Genomic DNA, 12,935 nt, shown 5'->3' on the forward strand with positions numbered 1-12,935 from the left:
AGCTCTTCTCCCAAGACACACAATCACAGCAATTATATTTTGTTTTTGGGGGCACCCTTGTAATGAGAAACAAAACCAAAGATTCCCAAGACAGATCCCTTTTACTGTCACCAAGTGAACACCTGCCTTTTTAAAACCTGTTGTATGTTATACAATAGTTTCTATCATCAAACCAAGCTTTCACAAGGAGTATGCACCTGTTGCCCAAACTTTCTCATTTAGGCTGTGCCTCTATACCAATTTACTTGGGAGTAAATGCCATTGAATCCAATGGGGCTTCCCTCTGAGTAGACATGCAGGACTGCACTGTTAGAACCGATTGTTAATTTTTAGAGTGGGTTTATTGATATCCGCTGTGTGTTATGTTCTTTATTGGGTGATAACCAACGTCACACAAGCAGACTTCTGCTCATGCCGTGGGACTTCCCCTTCCTCTCCTCCTCCTCCTGCAGAATCCCACAAATTAGCTCTTTAGGATCCCACAACTCTCTGTAACAGATCTGGAGGTGCAGGGCTGTAGGGAGAGGAGAAATGCATTCTACAGACAGACAGAGGTTGCTGAGGAAACCACAGTAATTGTTGTTACCTTGCTCCTAGGTGGGAGAGATGGGAGCAGCAAGGCTCAGGTTGGGTGGTGAAGGTTAACCTGGCTTCCAAATGAGAGGTGGAATGCTAGGGAGCTGCATTTGGGCATGAGAACATGAATGCAGCTCATGAATGCACATTTATTATTATTTATTGAATTTATATCCCACTTTTCTCCCAAGCTGGGATTCAAGGCAGCTAACTCCATTTAAAATTAACATTATAAAATGCAAAGTAATAAAAAATAAACTAGTCATAGAGATCCTTTAGCTGTGATTCCTGCATTGCAAGGAGCTGAACTAGATGACCCTTGGGGTCCCTCCCAACTCTTCTATGATTCTATGACAAACAGTAATTGAAATACATGAGAACACAGTTAGAATAAGAAATTACAGTTTGCCCTGACAGCAGCCCAGCGGTAAGCATTGTCTGGACCTTTGTTTTCAAAGGCCTGCCTGAGCAATAAGCAGTTCACCTGTAAGCTGCCTTAAAACCCTGGGAAAAAGGCAAGATATAAATGAATGAATGCATCAGCTGCCTGTTCCTAGGGTTGGTTGTAAGCTGAGCTGCAGAAGGACACTGGAACTAAGGGGTGGCACCATATAATTAATGGAAAAGATTTGCTTCACAGAATCATAGAATTGTATAGTTGGAAGGACCATGAGGGTCATTTTGTCCAACCCCCTGCAATGCAGGAATCTTTTGCCCAACGTGGGGCTCAAACTCATGACCCCAGGATTAAGAGTCTTGTGCTCTACCAACTGAACTATGCATGTGTTATTGGTTATATCCTGGGCACAGAAGCCCTGGGAGGCAACCACCAAAACGCTTAAAGAAATACAGTTAAAAATAAAGTGGTTGAATGAGTAGCATGTGTAGCATCAGAGAGGGAGCAGGGGGCCAAGCACCCCGATGAGGAGTGTGGCCTGGGGACATGTTTGAGGGCCATATAGCTATACAAATCAAAGTCTAAAATGTGCTGGAAATGTAAAGAAAAAGAGGGTACTTTTTATCATATGTGGTGGTCATGTAAGATGATAAAAGACTTCTGGGAAATGATATATAATGAATTGAAAGAAATGTTGAAAATAACTTTTCCTAAGAAACCAGAAGCTTTTCTTTCAGGCATTATAGAACCACAGATCCCAAAGGACCAGACGAAACTATTTATGTACGCAACCACAGGTGCGCGGACTCTCTTAGCCCAGAAATGGAAAGAAGAGTGGCAGACAAAACTGATGAACTATGCAGAGATGGCAAAGCTTACAGGAAGAATTAGAAATCAGGAAGAGGAGGTCTTTAATAAAGAATGGGGAATATTTATAATTTATTTGAAAAGCCGTTGTAAACAATTACATACATTGGTAGGATTGACAGAAAACTTGTAAAATTTCGAACTATGGATTGACAAAGGATTTATAAAAATAGAGTTATGAAAGAGATGTGGAGGGGGAAATCATTACATTAAGATTCACAGTGGGGGTGGAAGTCAAAAGGGATTATATGTTTGTGTATTTAATCCATTTGTTAAAGAGGCCTAGGGGCTACCCTTTGCTCCTGAGTACAAGGTTCCCTGTTGTATTTGTCTGCAAATTCTCTCACACCTGACAAAATAAACTATAGGAGTACAACATACATTAACACCAGCTGATCAGTAAGTAGCATTGAATTGGCTTCCAGGGTTTAGTTGATTCTTATTACTAGAAGGATTGCTCCTTGTGTTCACATCCCATCTTGAACCAACTGCATGTCTCCCCTTTGCACAGGGGCCTTTGGTGGTACAAACAGTAGAGAATCTGGTTCTAAGATGGGTAGCACAGTGCCTTTATTGGGATGTCGCAAATTAACATCCATATGAATTCCAGTCAATTTATTCATGGACTCATCTCATAGGCAATACCTATCTCAGTGTCTTGGTTCTTTCAGCCATTCCCATTTGGGCAGAAATTTTCAGCTCTATCTGCATCTGCTGTCTTTGCTTGCAGAGACAGGTGTCTCGTGTTCTGCTGTTCTGATTTAGCATCTTAATGCCCTTTTAACTTATGCATAGGCACCCCTGAAAAATCAACAACACATTAAACACTTGATACTTCTTTTTCTGCCCCCCTCCCTGACAAATCCTTCTGTAGAAATGGGATGTGGCATGATACAGATAGCCAATGAAACCCTTTAAAGATTTTGGGATATCCCCTAGGTTCCTTAAAATGTTAGTGGGGGCTGAAACTGACAAGAGTTATTAAGAGGAAGATGAAAGTGGGATAGGAGAGACAACATTGCCTATGGCATACACACTCATTTTCAATGCTTGTAGACAAAGAGGTTTGCTGGACTGGCCCTGGATGGCCCACTAGAGGCAAAAATGCCACCTTTCCCTCCCCCCCTCCACCTCCTTCTTGACTGTGCACCTGTTGTTATGCACCCATCTCCTGTAGCAGGTGCATTCACACACCACTACCTCCTCCTGCGTGCAACAGCTCCATGCCCACTGTACACCCGCTGTTGTGTGTCTGCCCTCTGCCTTCCAGTGTTGGCAGTGGGTGTGCAGACTGTGGGTGTGCAGTGGAGGAGGACCAGGCAGTCTTTCCAAGCTATCCAGAGCCTGCCATCCTGAGGCAATTGTCTCACCTTGCCTCATGGGTGGACTGGCCCTGGAGGTGTGGCAGGTTTGGAAAGTGCCATGAAAACCTGCAACACCTGTATAATACAATGACAGTGGAATGAGTTAGCACACTACAGCAGACCATATGCCTTTATCATATCACCATGTTGATTTGTATGTTTCATTGTTTTATAAAATGTACAGTCCAACATTCAATATAAATATTTCAAGGATGGGTTACTCTATGGAAGGAAACAGAGAGAATAACATCTGAAAACAGAGATAAACAATGGAGTTGTTGGTGTCTGTCTGCCTTGGGAGACAATGAAAGAGCAGACCCTCAAGGGTTAAGTCAAACCATTGGAAAGCTGCAGCACCTGCTGTAGCTGTAGAGACTGAAACAAGGAAAGACATGTTTTATTGTAGGATGTGCGTCATGCGGGAGGAATTGAAGTTGGCCTTCAGCACTTCTGTTGGGATTCCTTCCTGTCCTGGGGCTTTACCACATGCCTGAGACTTGATGGCATTCTTCAGCTTATCAAGACAGGAAGGGACATCCAGCTCTCCCAAGACCCACAGAGTCTGGACACTGTTCACTGCTGTGTCAGTGGCCATGCATTCCCATGAGTACAGTTCTTGATAGTGCTCTGCCCATAGCTTCATCTGCTTGCTGCAGTCTGTGATTGTCTCTCAGAGCAGTTCTCAGCAGTGCAGTTTTCCTGACTATTGGCCCAAAGGCTTTTCTTCATGCCTTTGTACATTTTGCAAGTGTTGCCACTGTCAGCAGTAAGTTGAATGCTTTGACACAGCTTTAGCCAGTAGTCACTGGCACATTGGCTGACGATCCGCTGGGCATCGCTCCTTGCCTGTCTCAGTGAAGCAAGCATCTTCTTGCAGGGCACAAACTTGTACCCTTGCACTTTGCAGCAGTAACTGGCTCAATGCCTGTCATCACATCAGGGGTGCCAACTATGGGGGGCTGTGGGTGCCTGAGCACCCACAAAATTTTTGTTGTGGGGGCTCATCACCCACACTGCAGGGCCCTCTGAGACCTCAGAACCTGACTTCTGGTGCCACCGTAAGTCAGGTTCCAAGGCTGGGGGGCATCATACTTGACATCATGACATCACATCATAACATGACACCATGATGTCATGCACGCTAGGCACCCATAACCTATGGTTGGCTCCCGTGCTTCACATGTACAGGATAGACAAGTCCTCTAACTCACCAAGAGTTTGAGACCTATTGGCTACCCTCACCTGGTTTAGCCAGCCAATTGAAGCCATTCCTGGGGTGTGGCCACTATTGCCTTCTGATAGCTTCTAAAAGCCACAGGTGAGAGTTGAGTGCAGGGTGGGAACAAAAGGTGGATGAAGGACCTCAGACTAAAGCAGAGGAAACAACAGAATAAATCAGCATGAATTTGTGATGTTAAAACAATCTTGTCCAAGGGTGAAATACCTGTTGTTGTGTTTTAAAAAAAATGTTTGTTACCTGGTGCAGAAAATAAAACATCAAACTGAGCCTCTAGGGAGAGAGCATTGCGCAAGTGGGCTGCCACAGCCAGGAAGCCATTTTTCCAATTGCTAAATGCTTATCCTTAACCGTGAAAGTGCCTGGAGGAGAGCCTATGAAGATTAGCTTAGCATGTGGGCAGGCTGATGTTTGAGAAGGCCAGGGGTGGAGAACTGAACTGAGTCAGTAGATTGGGGTTTGATCTCCCTGAGCCACTGTGAGTGAGTAATTTTCCTTTGCTTACACATTTTGAAATCAAACCATATGGGCAAAAGTGACCAGAGGTATCAGCAAACCCTACTTCGGGCAGGTAGCAATGTCTTTACCTGCCCCACACATGACATCATATATAATGTCAGGTGTGAAGACTAGGTGGGTATGGCTTGAAACAAACAGCCTTGCAGGTCAAATTCAAATTAGGATCCCTGGTAGTCATGCATTTGTATGCCTCTACAGCTGTTTAAATAAAATAAAAAACCCACTTAGAAATGCAAACTTCAAAGGCAATGTCTTCCAACATGGCCCATGGGCTGGAAAGGTCACTCAGTCCTAGAGTAGACAGATAATAAGGGGGAAATGTTATGCAACTCTTATTCTCCCTTGAATCTTCCCCTAAAATTTGCTGCCTCTAATGCTGTTTCTTTTATTTAAAAAAATCAGAGCAAATGCACAGACAACTGTAAGTCACATGTAGTTTTGAGCTATAATAAAGGCATTGTTTCCATGACAAACATTAATTTCCTTTGTCCCTCAGTTGCCTTCCCTGAGGCAGATTTTTTGTAAATTTACAGAGCCCTATGAAAACCGCAAAACTGCTTCCTGGATATGATAGCATGATGAGCATCCACTTCAGGCAATGATGACTTTTTCATTCTACCTTCAACTCATTGGGGGGAGGGGAGAATCTCATGAACTCAAACCTAATAGTAATAATAGTAAGTATAATAACAATAATTTATTATTTATAGCCCGCCCATCTGGCTGGGTTTCCCCAGCCACTCTGGGCAGCTCCCAACAAAATATTAAACAGAATAAAACTTCTAACATTAAAAACTTCCCTAAACAGGGATGCCTTCAGATGTCTTCTAAAAGTCAAGACCCAAGACCCAGTTAGCATGGCCACTTATGTATACATCACCATAAAAGAGAGCAAAAGAGAATACAACTTTGCATATTCAAATACAACTGCAAATTTTGGCAAGCCTACCCAGATGTTCAGAAAGTTTGTAGGAGTTTTAATTTGTTTTAGTCTATTTTATTGCAGTTTTAACCTTCTGTATGTTTTAAATTATGGTTGTAAATTTTTTTTAGTGTTAATTTTATTGTTTTATCTTGCTTGCACACTGCTTTGAGGTTTTTCTGAAAACAAGCAACATTGTAAATTTCATGAAATAAAAAATTATATTAAATTTGTAGATACAGATTTGTGTGCCTCAAGGCATATGATAGCTCAGTTGGTACAGCATGAAACTCTTAATCTCAGGGTCTTGGGTTCAAGCCCCATGTTGGGCAAAAGATTCCAGCATTGCTGGGGGATGGACTTGATGATCCTTGGGGTAACTTCCAATTCTACAATTCTTTGATTCTATGAGGTATAATTTAAACAGAAATACAATCCATAGCAGGGAAGACTCACTGGATAACCCAAGACTTGGACAGCCCTGCAAACAGAGGACTGTCTTCTGTAAAGTAGGACACACGACCACCCTAAACCCATATCAGCTCATTTAAGCAAGATTTCCATCTTTCCTTCCCCCACTTCACTCCCCTGCCAGACTTGTGTCTGTTTAACAGCACAAAACTAGGGTTGTAATTAGCTCTCATCAGAAATTAAGGCAATATCCCTGCATCCATTTCCCATCCAGTGGGCAAAATGCCTCAGTGTAATCTGCCATTGTTTTAGAGAGGCTCAGAGCACAACTGACATATTTTCCTGATTAGGCAAGAATGAAAATCTCATTGGGTTCCCAGCAAAATAGAATTCCTCTTCCCCCAAACTGAGATAAAGATCTTGAAGCTTCAACTTCAGAAGATGCATAGTCTTTTTCAATCCCTCCTTCCTAGTCTCTAAGTGAAACAAGCCAACGATTTGCTCACCACGCTTTCTTAAAAGCATTAGCTAGTTATCTTTTGATTGATGAGATGGGCCACAATCCAGAGGGCTATGCAAGTAGTTCTGTCTTGCCCAAGGGGTTTTTGGAATTATATTTCTCAGACAGCAGCCTGCCCTCCCCACTCCAGTTCTTCATCATACAAACCACGTAGCAAGCCACGTCTAAAATAATGGAAAATTTCAAAAGTCATTTGCAATTAGAGTTGCCAGGTCAGGAGCATCCCAGGACCCAAGATTTCAGGGCCTAAACCTGAGACCTAGAGGAGGCCCATAGTGATGTGATAGGGTGATCCCCAGTGAACATCATAGGGTGGGTCTTGGAGATGGAGGTTAATTGGAAGCAGACCTCACCCTGCCAGTATCTGTGCTATTATTTGCAGCCAGCTCCTACCAGGCTGTAGCTCACAAGATACCTTTCCTCCTAAAGAACTCCATCTGGTTTATGTTTTATTTCCACCTTTCCCATTTTACCCTCACACTGCAACCCAGTGAGGTAGGTTAGGCTGAGAGGCTGTGATTGGCCGAAGATCATTCAGTGAGTTTCACAGCTGAGTAGATATTTGAAGCTGGGTCTCTCTGATTCTAGGCAAACACTCACTTCACCACACTGGCTCTCAATTATGCATCACTTACAGTAGTCATTTCAGTAAGTGAATTAATGCTCAAGGTATTCATTCTTAAAATGAAACTAAATGGTATAGGATGTTCTTTCTTTATTATCCCTACAAAGGCAGTTGGGAACATAAATTGTTTCTTGTTAAATTTCCCTGAGTAATTTGCATTTAAGGATTAGCAGATAAGATCTCTCATTTTGACACCCCTTTAATGAGCGGATATTCAACTTTTTACTCCCAGCATTTTCTTTCCTTTCTTCTTTTTTTTTATTAAAGATTTTTTTGTAGATGGTGTCATCTTACAGTAAAATAGCCTGATTTTATACACACACACACACACACACACACCTTTCAAGCCGCTCCTGGGTGCATTATTTTTTTGGTGGGTTCTGTGGATTAGAATGGCTGTTATGAATTTGACAATGGTTCTTGAAATTCCCCCATGGAGAGGGTTCACTGTCGAGGATATGATGGTCAAATGTTTCACATATTGCAATCAACCCATTTGTATTTCGTTTGAGAGAAATTCCAAAAGAAATCTGTCAGCTAAGAAAAGAAGTTGAAGTAGCCTGGAGCTTGTGGCACATGTTGAGCCAATTATGATGATCCACTCATATCCTTCAGTCTCTCCCCCCCCCGCCCCACCATCCCCCCAAAAATCAATTTTCATTTTAGCTCAGGGGACTTCCCTCCCTCCACCCACCCACTCCCTCTTTTTGGTAACGTAGAGAAACATCTGTAAGTGTATTTCAGATGCTTTGTCTCAGGAAATTTATTTGCCTTTTGCTTTATTCCCCCCCCCCCAATAATATTGAACTCTGTACAGATTATTATTATTATTATTATTATTATTATTATTATTATTATTATTATTTATTGCAAGTATTATTTTTGTCTGTGGTGTATGCAGCTCAGTGGTCCATAGTTAACAGAAACTAAGGCTGCATCAAGACAGTACTTTATTCTGCTTTCCTAACATTTTGCTACCTGATTTTTTTATTTTTATTTTTGCATTTTATGAGATCTTTCACATGATGTAGAAGCCTCTTCTGGAAATCTAGAGAAATCAAGCAAAAGTTTAGCACTCATTTCTGTGTTGGTTTCTTCTGGGGGCAAAATTTGTTTGCAACCCATTTCATCAAGACAATCATGGGATGAAATTGGGGGTAATATGCTGTCATACAGTTTTTCCTCCCTGTTTTTATGGATGGATAATGGGGGGGGCAAGAAGTGCATATGCACATGGGGGAGGGACCTGTCCAAGGATGTCTGCTGTGTCACACTACCACGAATGAAATGTACCCTGAAATGGCAGTATATCGATCAAAAAGCCACAGTTCCATAACACAACAGGTAATGTAGTCTAAACGGAATGTTAGAAACTGGGACTGAAGCACTAGCTTTACAACCAGGAAAATGAAGACAATAATTCAGTACCTAAGTATATTCTAAATCAGGGGTGGCCAACTCCCAAGAGACTGTGATCTACTCATAAAGTTAAAAACTGGGAGTGATCTACCCCTTTTTGGGGGTTCAGGTTATTATTTTCAGGGAGGAGGGGAAATGTTGAGCTTTTTTAAGGGGAGCCACAGTTGTTCAGCTTCTTTGCGGGGAGCCAATGATCTACCAGTGATCTACCACAGATGTCCAGTGATCTACCGGTAGATCACGATCTACCTGTTGGACATACCTGCTCTAAATCATCATGCTAACATAACACAAGAACATGAGAAGAGCCTTCTGGATCTGGTGAATGGCCCATCTAGTCCAGCAATATTTTCTCAAAGTGGCCAACCAGACGCCTGTGGGTAACCAGTGAGCAGGACATGAGCATAAAAGCACGCTCCCCTCCCATGCTTTCCAGCAACTGGTATTTGGAAGCATTGCTGCCTCTGACTGTGGAGGTAGAGGATAACCATTATGGCTGTTTGCATGCATGTCCAGCTGAACTTCCGCAGCCTGAAAAGGAAAGGGATATTCCACTGAGCTGACGGAAGAGGCTGACAATACTGACAGCTACCAACCTGTATGGCTTTAAAAGAGGATTAGGCAAGTGAATGTAGGATAAGATTAGCATAGGCTACAAGCCACAATGGCTATGTTGTAGCCCCACAGTCAGAGCAGTTTGCAGTTGCAGGAAATCGTAAGTGTGTCGAATGCTGTTGTATTCTAGTCCTGCTTGTGGGCTTCCCATAGGCAACTGGCTGGCCACTGGGAGAACAGGATGCTGGACTAGATGGGCCATTGGCCTGATCCACCAGCCTCCTATGCTCTTAAGTGTCTAGAAGCAAAGTCTGCTACATAGAAAATGCCACCACTGACTGTTATGGTTTGGGTTGTGAATGAAACTTGCATGCACAATCTAACCTCCTAGTGGTAGCCCAGTTGGAACTCAGAACAAGGATGCTTGTAGGTTAGAGATGAGCAAGCTATGTTCAAATGTTCTTGGACTCCACAGCTAACATGTGTGACAGCTAGCATGACAAATGGCCAAGGGTAGGGAGCTACCCTTTCATGGTAGAAAGTGAGGAGGAATTAAATAAACTCTTAATGAGGGTGAAAGAGGAGAGCGTCTGAAGCTCAGCATCAAAAAAACTAAAATCATGGCCACTGGTCCCATCACCTCCTGGCAAACAGAAGCGGAAGAAATGGAGGCAGTGAGAGATTTTACTTTCTTGGGTTCTATGATCACTGCAGATGGTAACAGCAGTCACAAAATTAAAAGACGCCTGCTTCTTGGGAGAAAAGCGATGACAAACCTAGACAGCATCTTAAAAAGCAGAGACATCACCTTGCCAACAAAGGTCCGTATAGTTGAAGCTATGGTTTTCCCAGTAGTGATGTATGGAAGTGAGAGCTGGACCATAAAGAAGGCTGATCGCTGAAGAATTGATGCTTTTGAATTATGGTGCTGGAGGAGGCTCATAAGAGTCCCATGGACTGCAAGAAGATCAAACCTATCCATTCTTAAGGAAATCAGCCCTGAGTGCTTATTGGAAGGACAGATCGTGAAGCTGAGGCTGATACTTTGACCACCTCACGAGAAGAGAAGACTCCCTGGAAAAGACCCTGATGTTGTGAAAGATTGATGGCACTAGGAGAAGGTGACAACAGAGGACGAGATGGTTGGACGGTGTTCTCGAAGCTACTTACATGAGTTTGACCAAACTGCGGAAGGCAGTGGAAGACAGGAGTGCCTGGCGTGCTCTGGTCCATGGGGTCATGAAGAGCTGGACACAACTAAACAACAAAACAACTACAAGAAGGGAGCTATAGTACAACAATGTATGGAGGACCACAGGTTTTCTATCCTTATCCTTGGGTATTAACTGAAAGCATAGTTGGAGAAACACCTGGTAGGACACAACCCCCCGAACCAGAAGTTCAGTGTGTTGTAATATACAGTTACACTTGTGTATAAAGTTAACATTTACATCAATTGCCCCACTCACTTTTGCTCACCACTGTCATGTGTCTCTCAGGAGTTTGCCCAGAAAAAAAGGGTGAAAAAGATTTCCCACCCCTATATTAAGTAAACTATACCACAAAATATCACAGAGATTGACAGCTAGGAGATAAAGCTTGCCCACATTCAGCAGGGATCATGGGAAAGTTCCATCCACATGTTCACAAATGAGCATTCTGAGGCACAACCCTAAATATGCCTACTCAGAAATAAGTCCCATTGAGTTCAATCAGACCTATACGTCCAGGTAACTAACTATAGGATCTCAAAGTTTCAGGGACATCACACACGGGCTCTAATCCCATCAATTTTATTTGACTCCAGGTTTCTCTTCAGTGATTGTGATGTAAATCATGAGATGCTGAAGGTGAAAGTTGTAAATTATCAAGCACTGTCAACTTCAATATCCTCCACCTCATGCATACGTGATTTGGCACCAATCTGCTTGTCAGTCATCCTAGCATAGCGTTAATATCCTATATTATCCAAATGTGGCCAGCAACTCTTAAACCTGATTTCTGAAATGCAGAAGGGCAATGGATTAAGTAGATTTATCAGACCGTTCACCTTAGTGTTGGAACCATAGGATTGGATGCAGACAGAAATTAGTTAAGCTTTATTCCTATTGAAATTAAAGTGGCAACTTAGTCATAATTAGCTTATGTCCCATTGGTTTCAATGGGAATAAAGAAGTGAGGAAACTGCAGCCCTCCAGCTGTTGTTGAAGTACAGCTCCCACCACCCCTGATCACTGCTTGTTGGAGCTGATGGGAGTTATTATCTGGAGAGCCACAGGTCCCCCACTGTGTATTCAAGCACAACTATTAATCCAACCAATGGAATTTTAGAGTTGGAGGGGATTTGGGAGTTCATTTAGTCCGCGTGACCCCTGCTCAGTGCCAGAATATTGAAATTACAGTATCCCTGACAGGTGGTCATTCAACCTTCAAAGGAGGGCCCATCTTACAGTCTTACGGTTAGGAAGTGCCTTCTAATATTTAGTTAAATATGTGTTGGTTTAATAAGTTTCCATTACCAGCTAAAATTATTATTGTACTTATTAACTATAATTCTTACTGTGAAGACTCTGCAAAAAGAAATAAAGAACAAGAACAGGGGTAGGCACCATGGGGTCCTCCAGGTTATGTTGAACCTTCCATCAACCCCAGCTAGATATAACCAATTGTCAGATATAATGGAATGTGTAATCCAACAACCTCTAGAAGGTATGATGTTAACTATTTGTGATGTAGAAGGTTTGCAGTACATAATAAGAGCCCTGCTGGATCAAACCATTGGCCCATCTACTCTAGCTTTGTTGTAGATTACTCCCTCTTCACAATAAGATCCCAAGGTAGTGATGGAGAAAAATACTGTTTTTCAACCTGATGTCCCAACTGTGGCTGAATTCACACTGCACTTTATTTAATTTTTCTGATGTTTCCCTAACTGTTATTTTCTGCATCATATATTAGCTTTCATATTACATAGAAGGCACTTCTGGAAAACCTTTTTAGCTCTTATTTCTTATTTCTGTGTTATTTGATCCCAGAAAAAAACTCAACAACATCTGTGGCCCTCTCAACCACGAAAATGGCAGGAGCAATTTCCCTACCTTTTTCATAAGTTCATGCTACAGCTACTCATGTAGCAAGTCTGAGGTAGCATACCAGCATGTACTGTGCTTCCTGCCCATTTCAAAGCTTGTGCCTTTTGGTGGTGGTGGGGGAGTGATGAGAAACTGTGCCAGTGCTTCAGCTTTTTATACCTGAAGGAGCATCGCCACCTCCATCATTCAGCTTGGACACTTAGATCCAGCTCCAAGGGCCTTCTGAGGGTTCCCTCATTGTGAGAAGTGAGGTTACAGAGAACCAGGCCCAGGGCCTTCTTGCTAGATGCACCTGCCCTGTGGAATGGCCTCCCAGCAGATGTCAAGGCAATAAACAACTATCTGACTTTTAGAAAAAAATCTGAAGCCAACCCTGTTTAGGGAAGTTTGATATTTTACTATGGTTTTATAATTTGTTGGATGCCGGCCAG

The sequence above is a fragment of the Podarcis raffonei genome, chromosome Z (genome assembly GCF_027172205.1).
Source record: "Podarcis raffonei isolate rPodRaf1 chromosome Z, rPodRaf1.pri, whole genome shotgun sequence".
Lineage (NCBI taxonomy): Eukaryota > Metazoa > Chordata > Lepidosauria > Squamata > Lacertidae > Podarcis > Podarcis raffonei.